The sequence below is a fragment of the Quercus robur genome, chromosome 3, assembly GCF_932294415.1.
Source record: "Quercus robur chromosome 3, dhQueRobu3.1, whole genome shotgun sequence".
NCBI lineage: Eukaryota > Viridiplantae > Streptophyta > Magnoliopsida > Fagales > Fagaceae > Quercus > Quercus robur.
In genome coordinates, this window is record NC_065536.1 from 30022090 (window position 1) to 30030635 (window position 8546).

General features: G+C 32.5%; 1 pseudogene; it reads left to right on the forward strand.

The window, feature by feature from the left end:
• Positions 1–2844: 2844 nt before the first annotated feature.
• LOC126719497 (thioredoxin reductase 2-like) lies at positions 2845–4024 on the forward strand (annotated as a pseudogene).
• Positions 4025–8546: the final 4522 nt, after the last annotated feature.

Below are 8546 nucleotides of genomic sequence, written 5' to 3' on the forward strand. Positions count from 1 at the left end.
TATAGAGCTTAAAAACGCCACTATAGGGCTCCCTGAATATGGGGTGATCATACTTGTAAAAATGTTTGCATTGAACTCGAGTTCCATGCAATTTTTTTTTTTTTTTTTTTTTTTTAAAGTTTGATCGGGCATAACTCGATTTTCTATGAATCGAGTATTTAATTGAACTCGATTTTAGAGTAATCGAGTATCGAAATAGGGGCACACCCCTATATAGTTTGCAAACAAGGGCATATTGCCAATTTTTTTTAAAATTAAGTGTAAAATGCCAGAATCTCCAGATAATTATTATTAAGGCATATTAAATTTTGTTCAAATCATTTATTATTTACTATTTGATCAATAAACATATTTTTTATACATAATTTTAAACCACAAAAACTTGAAATTTAAATATTTATTTGATGACATAATTAACGATATACTCATATCCCATTCAACATAACTAAGATCAAAACAACCAACCAGATCAAGAAAAACAATACTCACTGAGATAATCTTTACATTCCACTGCTTCACAGCCTTCGCCGACTCCAAACTGTCATCCTCAAACCGCATAAAAAATCCTAAAACTGCAAACACCAATCCAACACATAACTCAGAGTCAATTCCACAAAGAATACACGAATTCATAACCAAAAAAAAAAAGCAAAAAGAACCATTCCTAATCTAACCCTCCTCAACCCAAGTACATAACTTTAAATAAAGCAAAAATACAAACCCATTTCCCCTAAAACCCAAAACCCTTTTTTTTGTAACTTCAAAACCCCAAATGCCAAAAAACACAACCACACCCAATTCAAAATTAGTTCTAACACAGCATTAAAAACAACAATCACACTCACTCTTATTGAATATCCATGCAATTTTTTTTTTTTTTTTTTAAAGTTTGATCGGGCATAACTCGATTTTCTATGAATCGAGTATTTAATTGAACTCGATTTTAGAGTAATCGAGTATCGAAACAGGGGCACACCCCTATATAGTTTGCAAACAAGGGCATATTGCCAATTTTTTTTAAAATTAAGTGTAAAATGCCAGAATCTCCAGATAATTATTATTAAGGCATATTAAATTTTGTTCAAATCATTTATTATTTACTATTTGATCAATAAACATATTTTTTATACATAATTTTAAACCACAAAAACTTGAAATTTAAATATTTATTTGATGACATAATTATTGATTTTTGATATTCTTGAAATTTTGCGAGCATGGAGGATGTAATAAAAACATGCAATCTAATGGTTAGATTGTCAAAATTCACATCCAATAAAAAGATATAGAAGGATTTTAAAGAATTTCCGTTCAAACTAGTTTGGACTACTTTGGAAAGAAATCTTTTACTATTATTAATGGGTATTGCTCACCCAACATGAAAGTTTTTCAACACGAGGTCCTCCCTCAACTTGATTGTCCAAATATAATGACATGACCTAAGGATGGATGGATGAATGTCCTTATGTGGAGAGACACCTTCCCCAAGGTTCAAGTGCATAAATCTCATCTTATTAACCCACAATCTCCAATCATAAACACAAATCCTGAGATTCTTGCATTCCATAGTTTATAGCATCCATTATGTCGTTACTATAGAATATAGAAAAATTAAAAATTAAGGAATGCGATTAGAGAAGACATCTTCATATAATGAGACATCATGGAAACCTCGTGAATTGATAATATGATGGATTCAACTTAGGGCTTTTGAATTTTGTCAAGTTCTAGATCAATGAACTCACAATCTAACTAACGGAGGATTTTAGGATGACATTTGTTAGGTTCTAAAAGTTTAGAACAATTGGTAAATCGTGAACACAAACTTGTCTAGATATAGATCTTAGAGTCTATAGGTATTATTAGACAATACTCAAGGTAATTCAAGTCAAGATTCAAGAACATAGAAACTGCAGGAAGAAGATTTCATAATCTGTCTGGTTCGATAGATCGAAAGACAGGCTCGATCGATCGAAAGTCGTATCTGTAGAATTTTAATTAAGCCCAAATAGTAGTTCAAGCCTATTAAGGATTAGGGTTTCAGATCTACTTCTTCCAATATATAAAGGAAACCCTAAGCACGTTTTTATAAGGTTTTTTAAAGAGAGAAAAGAGTGCCTCTTTTGTATTTAGGGTTTTGTTCCTAAAGAGCTCTCTCATATCTTCTATCGGTGTTATTACTTGAAGAATCTCAAGATCCGATATTGTAGAAGTTGCTGCCTTCTCTAGTCATCAAAGGTGCTGATGATCTAAACCTTCAAGAGTGGTCTTGGAGTCACAAATAGGAGAGTTTGTGTTGCTAAACTTTCGAGTGGGATCTCAAAGTCACAAACGTGGGTGTTTGTGTTTTGCAAAGGCCAAAGAAAGAAAGAGTTCATGGTCTCAGAGCTTGCACGTGGTCGTGTCAATAAGTTTCTACAGGTAGGTAGTAGTAGGATGTTAGTGGTCTAAGTCCTATCGTAAAACTTCGATTCTTTCTAGTGGATTTTCTTTTTATCTTGAGGATAGCTAGGTTAAATCTTCTCTAGGTTTTTTACCGGTTTGGTTTTCTTGAGTTATCATATCGTTGTGTTTTTTATTTTCCGCTGTTATACATTGATATGATATATTTGTGTTAACCTTTGTTAATTTGACTAAATAATCACTTGGCTAATTACCTAGGTTAATCTAATTATGATTTTAAGGGGTCTAAAAACTAACAACATTGATATATAATTGTATTTCTACCTTCAATATATTTATATTACTTTATTTTCTTTTAAAAAAAAATTGGAATTTCCTGCTTTGTTCTATCTGAGAATCCCTTTCAATACTCCGTTAGCACTAGCATTCTTTCTTTTCCCCATGAAAACGCTTGGTATTTCCTTTAATCCCTTTAAGTACTTCGTTAGTATTACCCTCAAAACAAAGTAGTGCATCAATGGAAGTGGCCCAGCTGCCCACACCACTGCCATATATGCATCTCGCATAGAGTTGAAGCCCATCCTCTTTGAGGGGTGGATGGCAAATGGCATTGCCCTTGGTGACCAGCTCACCACGACCACTGAGGTGGAGAACTTCCTAAGATTTCCAGATGGAATTAATGGCATTGAGCTCATGGACCTCTACTGGAAGCAGTCACTCCGCTTTGGCACTTAGATTCTAATCGAGATTGTTAACAAGGTGGATTTCTCCACCACCCCTTTCAGGGTCACTAATTCTAAGGTTGTCATTGCTGATTCTATCATTATGGCAACAAGTGTCGTTGCCAAGCAGTTAGACTTCCTAGGTTTTGGTGAGGGCTCATGAAGGTTTTGAACTAAGGGATATTAGTCGTGCTGTGTATGATCGTGCTGCACCCATTTTTAGGAACAAGCATTTGGTAGTAATTGGAGGCAGGGATTCAACTATGGAGGAGGCCACATTCCTCAATAAGTATGGGTCCATTGTGTACATCATCCATAGGAGAGATACATTTAAGGCTTCAAAAATTATGTAGCAGAAGGCCTTGACTGATCCTAAGATTAAATTTTTATGGAACTCAGTGGTCGTGGGGGCCTATGAGGAAAAAAACATTAATAATAGGGTCTTGGGAGGGTTGAAGGTGAAGATTGTGCTAAGTAGGGAGGTTCCAGATCTCAAGGTATTAGGATTATTCTTTGCGATAAGGCATGAGCTAGCAACGAAGTTCTTGGATGGTCAGCTGGAACTCGATTCTGGTGGCTATGTTGTCACAAAGCCAGGGACCACCTAGACAAATGTGCTTGTAGTTTTTTCTGTCAGAGATGTCCAGGACTAGAATTATAGGCAGGCTATTACTGCTGTCGACATAGGATTGTCAATATCTTCTACCTCTCCCCTTCATCATTTAAATTTCACTTTTGGAACTTCTATGTTTGCAGCATTGCTCTTCTTTCATTTTATATGGGATTATATGTTTTGTGTGGGTAATAAAGTGTATTTGTTTCTGTTTCTATTTTTAGCTGGGTCAAAATTATGTCTCTCATCTATATCTATCTATATACATCTAAAAGCTGAAGCATAGCATTTATTGTTACTATACTCCTGTTGTGCCACCTCATCACCACGTCATTGGCTACATAATTAGTCTTTTTTCATATTTATTTTTACCTTTGTAATATTATGTTTAATACATTAGCAGCAAATTGTTATTTCTTTGTTATATAACTTATATGATGCTCTTAGATGCTTGAGTAATTATTTTAAGCATTTACAAATATTTTATGTTGTTTTTCATCTTCTTTATCTCATTAGTGTGTTCTTTGAGATTTTTAAGAAATCAAATTCTATTTTGTGTTTAAAATTATTTATTTATCTATTCATTTTTCATATGTTAGATTAGATGTTAGATTAGATTATGACAACATAAACACAATACTTTTTTTTTTTTCAAAAAAACTTCTCTACTTTTTCCCCTTTGGAATTGTACTCTTGGTTTTTTTTTCCTTCAAGAAAAAAGAGTTGCAATCTTTTATTTATTATTTATTATTTTTTTATTTTTGAATTGTAATTTTGTTGAGTTTTATTAAAATTTTAGATAAGTTTCTCGGTGTTTTTGATTGAATGGTAGAAAAAATCTGGTTTGAGAAAGTTTGTTTAAAACTAAAAGAATAATTTTCAAATTTTATATAATTTTTAATGATACACAAAATATTATAAATAACTTTATTAAAAAATTAATATTTTCGCTATCTTACATTTTGTATTCTTGAGAAAAATTGTATTGTTTTGGTTTGGTTTGACAGAAATTTTATATATATATATATATTACACTTGTGATTGTTTCTATAATAAATGAAAATATGATTATAAATTACATTACTATTTATTAAATTAGTCCTAAATGAAATAATAAATAAATTTAATGTGACCACCTTAAAAAATTTATCATGTGCAACACGTGAGGCTCGCAACTAGTTGATATAATGCTGAACTTAATTGCCTAGTTCACTTCTCTTCTTTGTACTGCTTACTCAGATGCATATTTCAACTGCAAGCTGCTGGTTTACATGTTTCCTTGTTCTTGATCAAATTGCCCACCAGATAATTAGAGGCCTGACTGCAAGAACAAGGAATATTTATGCTTTCTAAATTTGCTAGTGTCTCTAATTTACCTGTTGCGTATTTTCTATGTGCAACATATTAGTGAATGTAGTTGGCCTTTACCGATGAAACTAATAATAAACAAAAGGAAATTTCAATATTTATTTTTTGACTCAGTCCTAATAGGTGTATAGTTAAGAAGGTTCTAAAAAGTTCTGTTTCTTGTCCATTCTACACTTGTGGATTTAAAAACAAAATTATTCTCACCTTGTGTGACCATGTACCTTTTTTGTTCTTCTTTATCAAAATGATGAAAGCTCTAGGGTTGTGAAGAAATTAATCTATATATGATCTGTTTGACATGGCTTGATCACCATTTCTCTATGCAATTGGATGACTGTTGAGTCTTGATTTAAGCACATTCTTTTGAGTTGCTGAGCCCATTCTTGAGCAAACCCAAGCTGATTTGACTCAGCTTTTAAGAACATGGAGATGGAGTATTCGAAATGTGAATATTTGGAACTTGATTTTGTCCCACCCATTTTTGGACCCCTTAAAATAAGATCAAATGGATTGTCACTTCAAGGTTGAGTTGGACTCGTCTTTTTTCAGTGCTTGGTGACCTGAGATTGAGTGATATGTATGTATGTATGTATGATTTCTTCACAAAATGTAAATTAAGCCTGTGCATAACTTTAATCTCACAAATTGAACTTATTGCAAGATACTTGACTAGGATTAGATTTTTTGTCTTTTTAAATGTGTTTTACAACCAAAAAAAAAAAAAAAATCCTTTGATGTGGGAAAATGTTTTTTTGTTCATCACTTAGCTTCATTGGGATGCATAAAATTTGACAGTTTTTGTAATTGACTATAAGAATTGAGATAATACAAACAATTGGTGGTGGTATATAAATAAGTAAATAACAGCAAGTTGTTGCTTACTGACTCCAATATAAGTGATTCTGCTACTTGGAACATGTCTTTCTGAAATGCTCATTTATGTCCCAAGATTTTGGGGGAGGGGGGTGGGGGGAGAGAGAAAGAGAGAGAGGTTGCTGTTGGTTTCTATTTCATTCTGAATTTTTAGAACAGTTGTATAGAAAATTAGAAATCATGTTAGTAGTGGTTTTCACTTTCATTATACTATTGGCCATGGCATCTACCAATGTTGCGATAACCTGTTTCTATCACCAAAATTTTGGTTTTGTTGAAAAACTTAATTTATCTTTTTAAATTTGAATAAAAAGACTTGTTCCACATAAGTTATAATTTAATGATCTAGGCTGCATGGCAGCCTTGGAAGCTAAACATTACTTGCAAGAGATTGGATCACAGGAGGGTAAAATTGATTGTCAAGTACCCCTTAAGGTGCAGCTTAGTGGTTGGAGGCTTGCGATGAGTTGTAGATCCAGGCATCTTTGGTTCATCCCCACTACGAGAGTTTCCCTGGATTACCTGATACACAATTCTGGCGGGCAGGGTCATGCATCCTTTTAAAAAGTTGTTCCAAAAAAAAAAAAAAAAAGCTAATTGATGAGCAATATTTAATCAAGGACAAAGAATTGTCTCCAAAACAATGACAGTTTACTAGGTCATTGTTGGATGCATTAATAGATTTCTACATTATGCTGCATTTGCTTTCAGTTGTAACTTTTCTTGATTGTTTGGCTTTGATAATCTGTAAATCTTAAGCCTTAGCTTTTGTCCTTTTGGTGGCTTTTAATCATGCTGGCTATAGCATTTTCTCTCGGTTTCTTGAGACATATTCTGATTTAACGCCTTGTTTGATGTGCTATATGGTAGGTGTATTTTTTTTTTTAAAAGGGGATGCACTTGGTTAGTCTGATAGCATGTCCTGTTGGTAATTATTCTTCTCTAAACAAGGACATGCCAATATGAACAAAGGAATTAATTTTTTTTCACTAGGTTTGTAGAGCACCTGACCTTCAAAAGATCCTATGGGTTATTTACTCAGCATGCTATTTTGAATTATGACATGAATGATAAATCTTCATTAGCCTATGTCCCACAGTAAAAGAAATGTTTAATGCTTTTTAAATTTTTTAATCAGTTATTCAGTAGAGCCAATTGTATATATGGGGAAAAAAAAGCTTAATCGCAGTACCTTTTACAGCCCCCCCCCCCCCCCCCCCCCCCCAAAAAAAAAAAAAAAAAAAAAAAAAAAAAAAAAAAAAACACTCACAAAGTGAAAAAGTTGTTAGAATTACGATGAACTAGTGTCATTGTTACTTCAATTTTTATTCAAGAAAAAAATCAGTGCTTTGTTAACATTGCTCATGTTATCCACCATCGTTATTCTTAGAACCAATAATACCATTGAATATTTATATGTGTTTTTCAGAAAATAAGACTCTGACCAAATTGAAAATATTGAAAATTTTTTAATGGCATGGTGGAATTTGTAGAGGAAAGCACAGGAGAAAGAAGGTACTTGCATCATTCGAGACTTCAAATTAAAGAGACATTGAGTGCCAAAACTTGGAAAAGTAAAAGCTTTTGGTAATCTTTGAAATTTGTTTTCATTGTAATTTTAATAGGGAATCCTTGTTTTCAGAAGCTTGCAAATTATGGGAAGTATTGAGAAATTAGAAAAGAGCATTAGCATGTAAGGTATACAAAAATCCCGAATAAGAATACGAAGCTGTGATTAGTACCTAGCATTAAAATCTCTCTTTCTTTTCTTTTTTTTTTGGTCGGGTGGGGGATGGGGGGGAGGGGGTTGGTAAAACCTAGATTTGAATCTCCTCCCCACTTATTGTAAGTAGGGAAAAATAAAACGAAGATAATTTTACTCATCTATGTTGAAATACAAAGATGATCTTCATTATCAATTTTCAATAAAATTGACACTCCTTTCATTAGATAGAGCTGGTGGATGTTTGATTTATGAGATTTATGCTTATTTTAGGGTTTTATTTTTTTGTTAAACAATTGCATTCTTCCTATTTTGGTGATTAATGTTTGCTATTTGTTCTTTTCTTGCTCCATAAAATACTAATCTGGATTTCAATTACATACAATTATTTATGAAGAGAAGATAATTTACCCATTAAAGTCATGAAAATAAATATTTTCTTCCTAACCATCTTTAACTATATAACTGCTAATTCTATGACAGCCCCTTATATATAGTATTAAACCCAAGTTATCTTCCTCCCTGAGTGTCTATTATGTTATGGGCATGGGTGAGCATACATGCATGACTGAATTAAAGAAACATTTAAAAGGATAAGCAACTTTGAGATAAACTTCTACCCTTACCTTATCTAAGTGTATATATGTGTGAAGTTTTGACACTTAATAATAGCATGTAGTTTATAACACTCATCTATATATTACTAAAAACTAAAGTGTAGTATTTATTGTTAATACACTCCAATTAAGCCACATCAGCGTCATGTTATCATTATTTATTTATTTAGATTTACTAGTTGACATTTATTGAGCATTTCCTTAAATTTAGGTGTTACTCTATCTTC